Source organism: Ursus americanus, chromosome 3, assembly GCF_024610735.1.
Source record: "Ursus americanus isolate L20-20 chromosome 3, mUrsAme1.1.p, whole genome shotgun sequence".
In the NCBI taxonomy this organism is placed as follows: Eukaryota; Metazoa; Chordata; class Mammalia; order Carnivora; family Ursidae; genus Ursus; species Ursus americanus.
In genome coordinates this window covers 12,032,889-12,048,587 of record NC_142129.1, presented here as the reverse complement: position 1 = coordinate 12,048,587, position 15,699 = coordinate 12,032,889, and the positions used below count along the sequence as shown (strand labels likewise).

Below are 15,699 nucleotides of genomic sequence, written 5' to 3'. Positions count from 1 at the left end.
AGGAACAAGAAAATAAGGCTTTTACCATAAAATGCTCCGTGTAGCTAATATTTGGTCCCAAAGACCCTAAATTTACAGAAAAGCTCAAGGCAGAAGCACATCTGGTCAATCGTTCCACCTGTTCAACCCAAATTCTCTTTGGTCTGTAAGTTCTGGACCTAACTTTCTAATAATTTTATATTCATCTTCCCATATCCAAGATTATCCCTTTAAATACACAGTTCATTATGCTCGTTCTCTCCTCTTTATTCTTTTCAAAACTCTGTCCCTTCCTTCCTGCCCACTGTTATCCAGACCCCCAGGGCTCTTGAGTGAACCAGAAATGTGTCCTCTCCCCATCCCTGGGTCATATTCCTATAAAGACTCAGTGGGAGTGGGGGCGAGCAGAAAATCACTTAGCCGCAGGGATGGCGTACAGGGAGGAGACAATGGCAGTCTGGTGGATAAATGGCTCACACGCAGAAACTCAGATAAATCCGTAATCAAAAGGAAATCTGAATGCTTGGCCGAGGGGAAGTAAATTGCCTGAGGTCAATCCTTTGTTGGTGTCTTTGAGCTTCTTCAGGGATGGGTCAGTCCTACCACCCGCCCCCAAGCTCGGATGCTGTGCACTTGATTTGCTTGCTTTCCTGTGTCCCGGCTGGGGCTTTGGGATTTTGATGACTATTTCATTCAAGGAGCTTGGATTAGAAGAACAAAGAACAATAATACTTGGCATTGATACACCACATTTACGCCACTTCTATGTATTTTCACATATATTATCTCATTTAATCCTCATAACGACTCTGAAAGTCAGCCAGCTGGTTCTTCTCTTCTTTTCTTTTTTTATTAATAATTTATCATTTTTAAAACAAAATTTACCATATATTCAGTTTGTCATGGGCATGTCCAAGGCACATGTTTAATCTTTACAGTATTCCCAATACCCAGATCATACTTTACAGTTGAGGAAACCAACATGCCCAATTAGTATAAATAAATAAATTGATAAAGATTTTTTAATGACAATTCGTACAGCTGACGGGCTTATACAACAGTATGGTATTTCTGGAAGGCAATTTGCCATACATATATAAAGTCCTAAAAAAGCAAATATCCTTGAGTCAGCAATTCCACTTCAAGATTGTGATCGAAGAAAATCATCAGATATTTGATATCCCCGATGCAAGAATATCCATTGCAGAGTTGTTTATAATTGTCAAAAACAATACTGAAATAAGCGAAACGTTCAACAAGAGGAAGTCAGAAGATATATTATGGTACCACCAAATGGACTAATTTTCGTATTTCAAAACTTGTCTTAGGAGATTATTAAATGATACTGAAAATAATTGTAGTGGCACAGAAAACCATTAAGTGACAAACACGTAACTTTGAGTTTAAGACACTAGATTGAAAAAAATCATTGACCTCTCCTTATTCTATGAACAAAACAAAGCAATGAACTATTAAAGTATATGCTTCGGTAAAGATGTATAAATAAAAGAAATTAATATGATTGCTGAATATTGAAAGGGAAATAACAAGACAAGACTTTGTGTTGAGAGATCAAAACTAGCGATGGTGAAAGTGATAGAGAAATCAGAGGAGAGAGAGACCTACTTCAGCACAGACAAGAGAGAAAGCAGCAAGGGAGGGCCATTTCTCAGAGTTCCTTCAATCCACAGGGACCCAGTCAGAACACAAGAGAGAACTTCATACAGTTGGTGGAAGAATTACATGTTCAACGGCTGCCGGGTCAGAGTCTCCTTTCCGACCGCCCTATGTGTGAATATACGGAGAGAACAAGTCTATCACGTGAAGCTGGAAAACAGGTCTTTCGAAGGAATTAAACTGTTAACCAAGAGGGGCAGTGGCTTCCAGGGAAGAGGCTGCCAGCTTGCTTATCTGAGAGCGAGGGCTGCCAGTGCGCCCACCACGCCCGCGAGCGGAGAGCGTGCGGTCAGTCTTCTCATGCAGGGAAGAGGCCACTACTTCGCAGAAAACGTGAGTCAGTTATAGGTAATAATCAACATTTTTTTTCCCACAAACGTGGTTGGATAACTGAGTATCAGCAGACATTTGGTTTCAAAAAGAAAACAGCCGTGGTAAAGAGAATGCTATCGATTTAACAAACTATTTTGTTATCCTCTTGCGACTCTGGGAACATGGCATTTCCCAGTGCCCTGGGGGGGAGAGGTGGCCAGATGACTGGTTCTGAAGAATGGGATGCAAGCAGAAGCATATGACTCTTCCAGGTTTGGCCCCAAACTCCAAATCTCTAACACAAGATCCTCCTCTCTCACCTTTTGTGTCATCCTGGGGAAGCCTTGGGCGCTGGCCTCCTGGACCTTAGGAGAGCCGCCCCGGGGAGCTTCCTGACCAGGAAAATGTGCATTGGCCTACATGTGAAAAGAAAACAAAACGACTTCCATTGGGTTGAGGTATTAAAAACTGGAGGATTGTTTCAGTAATTACTCTTACTTCTATAGTAACATAAAAGGGAAAGACCGAGGTAACCAAACAGAATAAGGACTTCAGGGAACAGAGATGGCTCAGGGAAAAGACAAGGACATTAATTTAATTCCAAGCATCTTTTTTCTTTTCAGAAAAATCTGAGGGTATATTGTGCTCATTGATTAGGAAAAGGATAAAGTAAAAACAAACATCAAAGAATAAGAAGGAGTTCATGGACGTTAAGAAGTATTGCTGACATGAACATTTCAGGAGAAAAACTGGAAAAATATAGACCCCAGAAAAGCGAACACCCGAAAGAGGTGGACAACATGAGGGGCAAAGGTAAGCAATAACCAGTCAATGTTTCTGACATATTTTCATCAAGTGGTCATTATCTCAGCTTAAATGAATGAGCCCCATGACCCGAGGGAAATTTGGTGGCCACTGCATAATAGTGACAAGCCAGACTATGCCTGGAACCCAGAGAACTCCCTGGGATGTGTTCCTCTGTCTGATATTCCCAAGTAACAAAAACTGCGGCAACCCATTGAAGCTGGACCCCATAGACTCAGCACGTCTGTCTCTGGGAACGAAGGCGTGATTCCTCCCCAGAAAGAACCCTGTCCTGCTAAGGTGCCAGTCGAGCTAGAGGGAAAGCGGAATGGGGGGCGAAAGGAGGTCACGATGACTGTGAATTCAAACCTCGTGACCGGGGGCAGAAGCCAGGACCATGGCAGATGTGTTTTGTGTTCTTTCATGCTTTCTTTACCTCCCTTCCCTGAAACACACACATTAGAGGAGGAGCGCGGGGACAGTGGCTAACATTGTAGGTTTCGGGGGCGTCCAATTCAAACTTCTGTTCAATGTCCTGGCCCCTTAATACAACTCAGAAAACGGCTTTCTCTGGTCCTATGACAGCAGCAGCCACACAAGCTGTTTTCTCCATGTCCCAGCAGAGGACGTTAGGGACACATTAGCTGTTGTCACCAACAAACTCCGAACGTCATGGTCTCACAAGCATGGTAGAAGTTTATTTCCTGCTTTCGTGAAGTCCTCAGTGGTTGTTTCTGGTTGACAAGAGTCACCTCTCCAAGGAGTAATTCAAAGACTGAGGAGTGGCTGTTTTTTCCCATCTGCCTTTTTAAAAATGTAGCTTCCGAGATCCTTCTACTCATCTGTATCAAGTCAGTAAAAAGAAAAGAGATAGGTAAGCATGCTTGTCTACTAAGCTGCTGCTTTTTTTTTTTTTTAAGATCTTATTTATTTATTTGACAGAGAGAGGCAGCGAGAGAGGGAACGCAAGCAGGGGGAGTGGGAGAGGGAGAAGCAGGCTTCCCGCCAAGCAGGGAGCCCGATGTGGGGCTCGATCCCAGGACCGTGGGATCACGCCCTGAGCCGAAGGCAGACGCTTAACGACTGAGCCACCCAGGCGCCCCTGTCCACTAAGCTTCTTGGCCTGGGGAGGGCTAGTCACATGGCTTCCCCTGGAATCTCGGTCTCCGTCTCCCTCCATCTTCCCTCTCCTTACGGCTTCCAGCTTCGCTGGGTCTTTTCCACTTCCACATCCGCTTCCTTCTATCCCACATTCCACGTGAACAGCTCCAAGTGGCTCTCCAGGCAAAGCTATAGGGTGATTTTTACATTTTTTGAGAAAAGGAACGGAGGGAGGCCTTCCTTAACAGATGATAATCATTATCTAAAGAAAAGTAACTCAGGGTCGTTGCCTCCTTCCCTTCAAGATACGACCAGTGCTTTCTTTAGGAGCCTTATTTGCTTACACTTCGGCTTCAATTAGCAGGTTAGAAAGAAAGTTATTCTTTAATATCTCAAGTAAGACAGAAATCATTGTTCATGGATTTTCCCACAAGACTCTTGGAAGGGAGACATAAGGTCCTGCCCCAGAGAGAGTAATAATTATGACCACGATACACCTTCTCTTTTTTGATAAAATGGGAGCCTAGGAAGGACCCAGCCTCAGGCGGCCACGGGTGAGCCACGGATGCCTCCGTGACATTTCCCATCCAACACTGAGGAAGCCCGCAGACCCGAACTAGGGGAGCTCAACACTGCATCTCCTTCGACCGCTACATTTTATTGAGAAGAAAGGAAGTTCGAGCCCCCTGACCGCTCTTTTTTCATTAGTGTTCCAAAATTCCTATCCAATTGCTATTTGAAAAATAATTAAACACAAACCCTTAAACACGCCTCCCTTTATTATGTAAAGCAGTTCAGCCGTACTCCCACCCCTATATCCAAATTTACGTGTGCATACAATACTCAGCCAAAAAAATGGGGGGATGGCAGTCAACCCCCCCAGCGCTGGACTGACAGGGCAGGTGGCAGCATCGTGCCCTACCTGAGTGCCCACGCTGCCATCGCTAAGCCCCCAGAGCTAACCAACGCGTTTCCTCCCAACGAAACCAAACAACTTGCCCCAAGGAGAATATTCTAAGCAGCTGCTAAGAGGAAAAAACCAAAAACATTCTCTATCTTATGATACTAACTTCTACCGCTTGAATATTGTCTCTCTGCCAACCAGTTTCTTAGCAGCCTTTTTTAAAAAAAATTATTCAATGGCATTTAACAGATGGAAACACCCTAGATCACAGAGAAAGGCACACATCATAACCATACACAAACTTATCAGTCTCAACAAAAACAGTCTTAAAGGCCTTAATCATTTATTTACAAAGACGTGAAAATGTTTTCCCTGGGAAAAATAGGCGAATGACATAACCGCAGAATACACTTATCAGTAACAAAGCGGATCAAGCAGGACGAGACACATAGTAAAATGACTCCATACAATTAATGGGAACTACAGAAACTCCCCATTTTAAGTAGCCCGGAATCTACCACCCTGTCCACTGTCGCTACTACCAAAAAAAGAAAGAAAGAAAGAAGGAAGGAAGGAAGGAAGGAAGGAAGAAAGAAAGAAAGAAAGAAAGAAAGAAAGAAAGAAAGAAAGAAAGGAAGGAAGAAAGAAAGAAAAAGGAAAAGTGTCTGGAAGGAGAGTTGCTATGTAAATATGCTGACAGAATACAATTTTGTCAATCTTCTTCTGGGTGTTCAGAATCTAAGGCGTTCACCGAAGAAGCTCTCCTAAAATCTTACATTTTCTAGTCAAACAAGAAAAGAAAAAGAAGAGCTAACCTCACTCCTTTATGTGGTTCACCCCGTGAACGATTAGCCCTTGTGAGAAAAGCTACTGCGGGTTAGTGGATAGAAGAGGCCGCCACACTTGTGCTCTGCTGTTTATTTGAAATCCTTTACGAGACGCGTAGCTTCTCACAGGAAACTTCATCTGCCATGATTCTCCTTCAGAGTGAGTTACCGAACGTCAGACTGTCGCCACGCATTTGCTGGTTAGCTACCCTCCCTCAATTCCTACCAAACTCAAATCAAAGGAAATGATGGCTTTTGGAGGCCATTAGGAATAATTATCCCTTCTACAATCTATAATTTGATCAGGGATAATTACGTGATGTAACAATAGAATAATTAGACTTGTGTCTCTATCTGTGTGTGTGTGTGGCCTCGTCACGCCACGTTTGCTAAATGATATTTTTATATGACCTATTAAACTTCATCAACTTTACACATGTCACGGCTACAAAAGATTTAAATAATTGCAATGTATGTGATCCTCGAGATTGTATTTGTGTCCTTTTTTAATACTAGGAAAATTCAGCCAATACGAGCTTTTATACCAAAGTATTTCAATGGGCTCGACACTGATGGGCTATAAGTAACCAAGGCTGACACAGAAATCCTTATGGAGCCCCCAGTCCTGGGGAAGAGAAAGACAGCTTCAAAAAGAACACAAATAAATATATATTTAAAAAACAAGGGTAAATATATGATGAAAGAAAAGCGCAGACCCTGGGAGTACAATAGGATTTCAGAAGGTTCTCCTGAAACAGCAATCTGCGAGCTGCGGTGTTAATTGTTGTAAAATACATGTAACCTGATATTTATCATCTTAAGCACAATTCAGTGGCATTAAATATATTCACAATGCTGAGTGATTACCCCCACTGTCTATATCCAAACATTTTTTCATCTTCCCCAACAAAAATTCTGTACCTATCGATCAATGACCGCTCTTCCCTCTTTCCTCCCTCCCATCCCCTGGTAGTTTCTATTGCATTTTTCTGTTTCTATGAATTTGTCTATTTTAGGTACCTTATCAAACCAGAATTTTACGGTATGTGTCCTTCTGGATCTGGCTTACTTCACCATGCATAATATTTTCCAGGTCCATCCTTGTAGCGTATATCAAACTATGGTTCCTTTTTCTGGTAGAATAATATTCCATTATGTGTATACACCAATTTTTGTTTATCCGTTCATCAACTGATGCTTGGACTGTTCCCACCTTTTGGCTATTGCGAATAATGCTGCAATGAACACAGGTGGGCAAATATCTAGTCTAGCGCTTGCTCTCAACTCTTCTGGGTAGATACCTAGGCGTGAAGTTGCTGGGTCACGTGATAGTTCCATGTTTAGCTTTTTTAGAAAACCGACAAGACAAAATGTTTTCCACTGTTTTCCACTCCCATCAGTGATACACAAGGGTTCCAGTTTTTCCACATCCTTGTTATTGTCCATTTATTAAATTCCAGCCATCCTACTAAGCGTGAAATGGCGTCGCATGGCGGTTTTGATTGGCGTTTCCCTGACGAGTGAGGTTGAGCATCTCCTCACGTGTTCGTCGGCCATCTGTATGTCTTCTTTGGAGAACAAAAGTTCTTCATTTTGATAAAGTCCAATTTCTCTGTTTTTTGTTTCGATGCTTGTGCTTTTGATGTCTTGTCTATGAAATCATTGCCGAAGCGAATGTCATGAAGATTTTCCTCATTGTTTTCTTTCAAGATTTTTATAATTTTAGCTCTTAGGTTTAGGTCTTTGATCCAGTTTGAGTTAATTTTTGTATCTACTGTAAGATAGAGGTCCAACTTCGGTCTTTTAAATGTAGATACCTAGTTTTTTCAGTACCACTTGTTGAAAAGCTTGTCCTTTAGTCCTTTAATGGTGTTGGCACGCTTGCTGATAATCAGTTGACCATAGATGGGAGGATTTATTTCTGGGCTGTGAGCTGAGATTTTAAGAATAAGCAGGAGGTAACTAGATGACAAAAGAGAGAAAGTCCCTCTAGGTAGAAAGATGAGTTTGGGCAAAAGTATGCTTTCCTTTTCCAGAAATGTAAGCATTAATATGTCATTTTTCTATTCCTCTTTCACATACTACAGTAAATTAGTCTGGTATTTAAAATCACCTTTGGGGGGAATCCTGAAGTATTTACTCTACTCTGGGGTCTCTAAGAGAATAATACAGAGTGGCTTAATCTATTTTCCTTGTTCGTCTTATAACCAACGTGAGTCATTAACATGCCACTTTTTTCTTCTAGTATCCAACAGGTAATGGTGATTCAGAAAAACACAACTCACAAGGCCAAACATTAATTCTCATAGATAGTACAGAACAAACTTACAAGGAGGAAAAACCTAATTATCTAACAATTAGTGAAGCCCACCTTGCCTGTAATAAAATTAGTAATTACACTATTATGGAGAGCAGCGTCAGCAAAGCTGCTTCTGGGCAATAACAACGGGGGGAGGGAGGAAAGGGGAAATTGGTATTGTCAGTAGACATTTAATGAGACTTAATATGGGAAATTTCTGTAATTTACACTAGTTTTATTTAACAGTTTACATGTCAAATGTCTCCATGCCATTAATCTACTTTGAAATGAACAAATATAATCCAGTTAAGGAACGTACTCTATCTTCCAATATGGAAATAAACAATTTCATGTTTTAATTTAAAGTGATTAAAGTCTTTAAGCCTATATTTTGTTTGAATTTGAATGTGACTATACCAGGATTTAAACAAAAATCATCTCCCACCTTCACACGGCATCCTCTTGGGTTTAAAATAAATAAAAAGGGAGCTCATTTCTAAGTTTTATCTCTTTTCGTGATTGCTACTTTAGTTACACAAAGACTCAGATGAAGCTTGAAAGTTATCGCTTATAAGAGCCTAATCAACTTCGTAGACAAGTCAACATCTTCCCATCTCTCCTAGAGGGTGTGAGAAGAGGTGGGAAACAGGGGAAGGATGGCAATTTTCTCCTTCCTGGTGTGTGTGTGTGTGTGTTATGTATTTCAATTCCATGGTTTAAATATTTCAAAATTATATATTTAATTTTAACAAGATTATTTTGTACTGTCATTGATATTTCCATCTTCATTTGAGACATTAAAGGGTCAATTCCTCCAGATACTGTCTCATTTATATAAATATTTCTAGACATGCAAAAGACAACAGTTCATTTCAGTGTATTATAAAATGTAGAAGAGACTTTCTGTTACTTGCTGCATGAAGAAATTTCACAGCGTACTTATTTCACTGACTTACCATAAAAATTGTTCTAGAATATTATGCTTATTAGGACATTGTACTAGGTTTGACATCTGTCACTTTAATTATCCTTTCTATATTTTAATGCTTCCTTGTGATCTTTTATCTATGTTTCCTTGGATGAATGAAATATATCCATTTACTTTTAGCTTTTGTCTATCATTTGGAAGGTTAACACTCTATTTTAAAGATAATCTTACATGACTGTCTTAAAACATTAAAGTTCTTTTTGCCTAATTATGCCAGCAATAACTATTTACTTCCTTTGATGGGCATCAAGGAAATTAACACCAACGATACCCGCATCGTTGCTATTTCCCTTTCATATTTTGCAGGCTGCTAATTTGGAGTTAAAAATCTCCTTTAAAAAATACTCTTTAAAAAAATCATGTTTGCATTGAGTATTTTACTTCTGTTGCCATAATTACCCTCAATTACTGAATTTTCTAGTAGTTATTAGTGTTTCGCAGGTTTATATTTTGTTTTGTATTTTATTTATCATATACTTTTAGACGGTTTCAGTGATTATAACCACTTTTTCTCCATCACAACCTCCCTAATGAAGAATGCAATTGCTTATTCGTCTCTTAATTATTCAGAGTACATTTGTTGTGTGTCTTGCTGGAAAACAGTCGTGAGTGGTAAATGTTCCAAGAATTTGCAGATCTGAAAATGACCCCAGCTTGGTGTTTAAAGAGAGTAAGCCCTTGGCTGGGGATATCATGTTTGAGTCTATACCCAATAAAGATGTATGAAGCTACAGGTAACAAAACCCACAATTACATGTTTATTTTTCTCATGTAACAAGAAGTGTACATGGTTGCTGGCTTTGGCTCAGGTGCCAATGTGGATGCTGACGCTCCAGCCATCGTGTCTGTGGTAGGCAGAATAATGGGGGCAGGTCCCCCAAAATATCCACATCCTAATTCCTGGAATTAGGATGTTATGTTAGTTTATGTAATGATGGGGGATTAAATTTGTGGATAGAATTAAGGTTGCTAAGCTAATCACCTGACTTTGAGGTAGAGAGATTATTCTGGGTTATCTGGGTGGACCCACTATTACCACAAGTAGAAGAGGGAGACAGAAGAGAGTCAGCAAAAAAATTCAGCCCAACATTACTGGCTTTGAGTTTAAAGAACATCAGTTAAGGAATGCAGTGACCCCTAGAAGTCATACTAGAAAAAGCAAGGAAACAAATTCTCCCTAGAGCCTAGACAAGGAACACAGCCCTGCTACACCTTGATTTCTTTTTTAAAGATTTAATTTATTTATTTGAGAGAGAAAGAGAGAGAGCATGGGCGGGGGAGGTGGTGGAGGGGGTGGAGGGGCAGAGGGAGAGGGGAAGCAGGCTCCTCACTGAGCAGGGAGCCCAATTCAGGGCTTGATCCCAGGACCATGAGATCATGACCTGAGCTGAAGGCAGTCGCCTAATGGACTGAGCCACCCAGAAGCCCCTCACCTTGTTATTTTCTTTAAAGCCCAGTTTAGATCCATTTTGGACTTCTGACCCACCTTCAGAGCGGTAAGATAATATATTTGTGTTGTTTTCATCCGCTACGTTTTTTATGGCATTGACATCCCTATACAACGTCCAAGGGAGGGTTTCAAAGTGAGACAAAGGAGAAAGAGCCACATTGGTCAAACCTCTGTCTCTTTATAGAGATCCAAAAGCTTTCTCAGAAGAGCTGCCAGCAGAATTCTGTTTTCTTCTCAAGAACCAGAGTCAGGCCTGGTATTCACCCCTAACTGTAAGAAAAGGCAGGAGGGCAATTATTTATTCCCTCACCTCAACATGGGGGGGGGGGCAGGGAGCTAAGGAGAAGAGCTGGGAACGGCTTTCGAGAAACCGATCAATAGCATTTTATACTTTACACTTTTCTTCTGAAAACTCTGAAGGTTCTCATTAATTAATGCCCCAGAGAAGAAATATGAAGGGATCTTGATTTTCACTATTGTTAAATATAAATTCTGTGTGTGTGTGTGTGTGTGTGTGTGTGTGTGTGTGTAAACTTACAAGGTATTCACCGGGAAACTTCCTCCAGGATGTATATTGGTACTGATTTCTGCTTTTCAGTTTTGCTTAAACCATCTCTAAATTTTCATTCTCACATTTTTTTCTTACTTAATTCAACTATTTAATAAATACTTATAAAGCACTTCATATGTGCCAGATGCTAAAATAAATTCTGTTAATTTTGTCTTTTCTCTCTCTCCCCTGTATTTGATCTTTCCCATTCTGGAATTATTGCTATTTTAAGGTTCGAATTTCCTATCATATTTTCCAAACATTCTACCTTCTCTGTTATTTAAAAACTAATCAATTTATGTATCATATCCTGAGTCTTCTAGCTTCAGGTTGTATTTCACTATTTGTTTTTCTCAGAGTTTTGTCATTTTTTTCTTTCTGCATGACTAAGATTTTATTTTGGCTATTGGGCTTTTCTTTTTTTTTTCCACTCCCTTTTTATTCCAACATTTTAAAATAGTTTTTGTGTCTGCTTTTAACTCAGCAAGAATATAAGGTGCAAACACGTTCTTTAAACTCTTACACCATTATTCCCTTTCCTCTTTTCTGCAGATTTCTTAAAAGGCTCAAGTTTTGTTGGTGGTGTTGTTTACTCATTCTTGATATTGACTTGTTCCCTTTGTTGGTGCTTAAAGGTCTGATGTGAGAGATTCCAGAATCCCGTATAAATGGAGAAACAGAGAGCGATCATCTATGGCAGGGAACGTCTAGCAGCCCAAGAACCAGAAGCTGCTGCCGCCGCAGTTAGAGCTGGAAGCAGATCTTGCGGTAACACAGACCACCTTCCCGACTGTGGGGGACGCGGGTGTTTTCAGAGAACGCTATCCAGGACCACAGCGAGGGGACAAGACTGCATTTGATCGGAAGAGCAGACGTGGGGATCATCTGCTCCATGTCCTGGATCATCCGTGTCCTGTCTGGCGCTGAAGAACGAAGACACAGCAAAGGAAGGAGCAGTGTGGTGTGGAGCAGGCATCAACCCTGTCCTGCCCACGGGACGGCCCGATTCCCATCAAAATGCAGAATGTTTTCAACTCTGATTGCTTATGTGAGTAACTGCGGAGGATTTGTTATTTTTCTTTTGAGATGATGTCATCGTTATTTTAGGGATAGGAAGCTCTTAGCATTTCCATTCACTACAGTAACTTCCTAGGAATCCCCTTTGAGCATTAAAAATATGTATTAAGTATGATGGTCTGGGAGGAAAATACCAGCAAAGATGCCCTGCAAAAAGCTTCTGTTTCTATAGATTGCAGGAAAAGATGTACCTAACGGTGATCGTCTTTGCTCATTTGTGGCAGAGCCTGCCGGCTGCCTGTCCAATGTTCTCTCTCTTCTCCTCTCTCACAAACAGAGCTTGGATTTTCTTTGGTGCAGCATGCATTTCCCTGTCCCTTTCAGGCAGGGGTGGTCATGCAACACAGCCCTGGCTTATAACATACGAGGAGAGGGCAGTGGGTGGGGCTTCCAGAAAGATTCTTTCAAGGACGCTAACTCAGCCAAAGCTCTGCTCTTGGTTTTGTGTCTGTCTTCTTTTTCTGGACTGAAGCTAGCAGGAATGACAGCTGGAGCGCTGCTGACATGCTGAGAACCAGAGAACAAGGCATCGCCTGAAAGATGGGATGGCGGGAACCTAAGTCTTATTGACCTGGGGCTCTCATAGCATTCCTGGAGCACTTGATTTGTTTAAACCACTGCTGTACAACTTTGCATGTGCTCTGCACAACCCTGCTGCTGTCTCATGCCACTGAAATCAATCTCTGAGAAAACATTCTGTTATGACAGAAGAACCCTCCTTTTTCTCTCTGTGCACTAATACTTCTGAATGTCTTTTGATTATTGCTTGGTTAAAGTAATGTCAAAGTGTAAGGCTTGCAGGGGGAAACTTTGAAGATCACTCACTTTCAGTGAGCATCCAGGATATCAATCACTATTGGTCTAAAATTCAGTTCCAAAACTTGTCCTGTAGGAAAACCCTAGAACACTCTAGAAGTTTCTGAAGAGGGGGAAAAAAGGGGTGAGTTGTATAAATGGGCACTTGACATTTTAATTGGGCAGATATTTGGAGACCAGACACCAGCTTTTGGGAAATAAGCCTGCACTTAGAGGCCACAGGACCTTAAGCCAGTTCGGGGAAGTACCCGGGCCCCTGTGAGGTTGTGTATCTGGAACCGTAGCTAATGTCTTGGGATAAGAGATCTGGGGGCTTAGCAAATTCCTGTACTGATTTTTACTCGAATGATAATCACGGAAACGACTTCTAAAGCTCTTTGTTGATAATAACACCAGCTTGCATTAGTCGTTCTAAAGGGAAATAAGGAAGAAGGAAGAAATGGAGCATCCTTGGGGATTGAAAGATGTGGAAGAGAAAAGCCTGAGAAGGAGCAAACCCAGAAAAAGAAAAGAGGCAGAATCAAAGGCCCCTCCCAAGCCACCTGGAGTAAATTTACATTATAGGTGGTTGTGTCTCAGGATAATGAATTCTGTGAGCCACAGACTTAATCAGGTCCTGCCCCTCACCAGAGAACAAGTTTAAATACTATTATTTTTTATTCACTGATTCTAAAACACTTCTAAGTACCCAGTATGTGCCAGGCACTGAACACATTATAGCGAAGATTTATGTTCGACTTTAAAAAGGGATTCATTACTTTGCTTTTTAATAGCTACAGATGGCAGTGTAACTTAACAATGTATTCTGTGCTACCCACCTACCTGTAAAACTCGGTTTAACACATAGGAGATGATGATACGGGGCCAATTGCAATCACATATTTAAACCTCTTTCTTTCCAGAGTACGATGGCGCTTTCTTGCACTGGATGCCTCTCAAATGTTATCAACAAAAGAAAAACACTCATTACATAAGCCTTGAACCACAAAAACTTAATATCATATGATAGGGACCGAATGGGCAGTGTAAACAATGATAGATCAGACAAAAGAAAGGAAGAGATATTTTTACTACAATGTCAATATATGATGTGTCGCGAATTACCACTGGAATTTCTGGGGTTTATAAAGTAACTGCTGTTTTTGTTTTGTTGATACTTTTAACGCAATTCGATCATATGCTTCTTTTTAGAAAGTTTTCCATTTACCCAAATCTTGTTGGCAGTCCTGTTGTTACTGTAACTAGGATCATGAGTTATGTAATATCGCATACAATGTAAATTCAGGTTTCTTCACCAAAGTGTTTCAAGGCCTTGGAGATGACTGATTTGGAAATGAAATGAAGGCAGCTCCCTACCACTGAATTTCAGAGCAAGGGGAAGAAACAGGATGGAATTAGCCTCACCAGTGCAAGTGGACTTATTGAAGATGCCCAAATGCAGAATCATTCAACATCATTAGGCTTATTAATTGACTGCAGATATCCAGAGTGAACAATCCCTCTGCCAAGTGGGGACTAGTTCAGCCGCCTGTTGCCATCACTCATTCAGCCAATTCATTAAAGCCTGTTTGTTTCTCCCAGGTGCCTCCTAATGAGTTTCATTGTTCTGCTTATTGTGCTTGTTGGCTCGCAGATCTCTTTCACAATTTTCCTTGGTTTCTGGATGCTCCTTAAGTACCAGTTTTGATCAGCCCATTTGCAGCTAGTGCTTTACCTCGTCTTGGGTAAATGAAGTAAGCGGGAGAGTGAGAAGCGGCACGGTGATAATGGGGAGGGGGAAAAGGCCAGGGGGAGTTCCACCCGAAGCCTGTGCTCCTTCAAAGTACCAGCAGGTGGTAGCAGCACTTCGTGGGAAGGCCCCAGCTTAGGGCTGTAGGACCGGAACAATAGACCCCAAATCCTGTCCTCGGTTGGAGAAGAGGGTAGGGGAGGGCGGAAACGATTTTCCTCGCGGCGCCCCCTCGGTTCCTCAAACCTTCCAGGCACCCGCTGAGTACCTCCCAATGCCTCAGATCCCTGTGGGGAGGTTCTCCCCGGGGAGCGGGCAGAGGGAGGAGGCTCCCAGGGGTGCACGACTTGCCCGGGCAATGCAAAGCCAGGCACCTACCTCTGGACTTCCCCGTTCAGACCCAGGCTTCCCGGCCCTTTGGGGAGGGTGGAGTCAGAACCCCCGACGTTGACCACGATCCAGGGTCACGAAGACGCAGAAGAGTTTAAGGCTAGAGCAGAGACACTTTCATAACCCAGATGCCCCCCTCCCTGCTGCTTACCCATCCCCACCCCACCCCCGTACCCTCCGAGATTTCTCAGTTTGTCTTTCCCTCCACCCCCTTCTTTTCCTTCTTTCTCTTCTTCACAGCTCACGCCCACCTCAGTTTAAACCTGAGTAGGAACTAAAACAGTGGGTTTAGTTCCTAGAGTTGAAGCAGAAAAGCAGGGGTGGGGAGAGGGCGCGGGTGTTCGGGCCGGCTGCTGCGCCGCCCTGCCCTGCCCTGCCGTGCCCCGCCGCGCCCCGGGCATCGGCCGCCCGCCGGTGCGCTTTCACTCCCGGGGACCGGGCACCGGAGCCCGCGCCCGGCCCGGGGCTTAGAACGCCTCTCCCCGCCGCCCGGCAGCCCGCCCCCTCCAGGCCCCTCGCGCGAGCCTCCCTCGGTGCCCGGGCCCCCCTGCCCCGCGCGGCCGGGAGGAGGAGGCGCCCCCGCCCCGGCGCACAGGCGGGCCCAGGGCGAGCCCCGCGCCTCCACCCCGCTTTCCCCCGCGCCGGGCGCCGCGCATCGCCGCCCAGGCCGGGAGGGCGGGCTCGGCTCCCCGGAAGAGGGGAGAGGGAGGGCGGCCGCAGGGGCCGGAGAGGGGAGGGGCGGGCCGGGCTGGGAGGGACGCGGAGGGGGCGGGCCGGGCTGAGCTCGCCCCTGCCG

At 43.0% G+C, this 15,699-nt stretch overlaps 1 long non-coding RNA gene across 2 annotated transcripts; it reads left to right on the top strand.

Moving 5' to 3' along the window:
• The first annotated feature begins 1,876 nt into the window (after positions 1-1,876).
• On the top strand, positions 1,877-14,376 carry LOC123789547 (uncharacterized). 2 transcript variants are annotated; one of them, XR_015723741.1, is made up of 4 exons: positions 1,877-1,989; positions 2,592-2,781; positions 11,527-11,939; positions 13,687-14,376. It is a non-coding gene; the product is annotated as an uncharacterized LOC123789547 (long non-coding RNA). The 2 variants fall into 2 exon arrangements; XR_015723742.1 differs by having other exon boundaries at positions 1,891-2,004.
• The last annotated feature ends 1,323 nt before the right edge of the window (positions 14,377-15,699 follow it).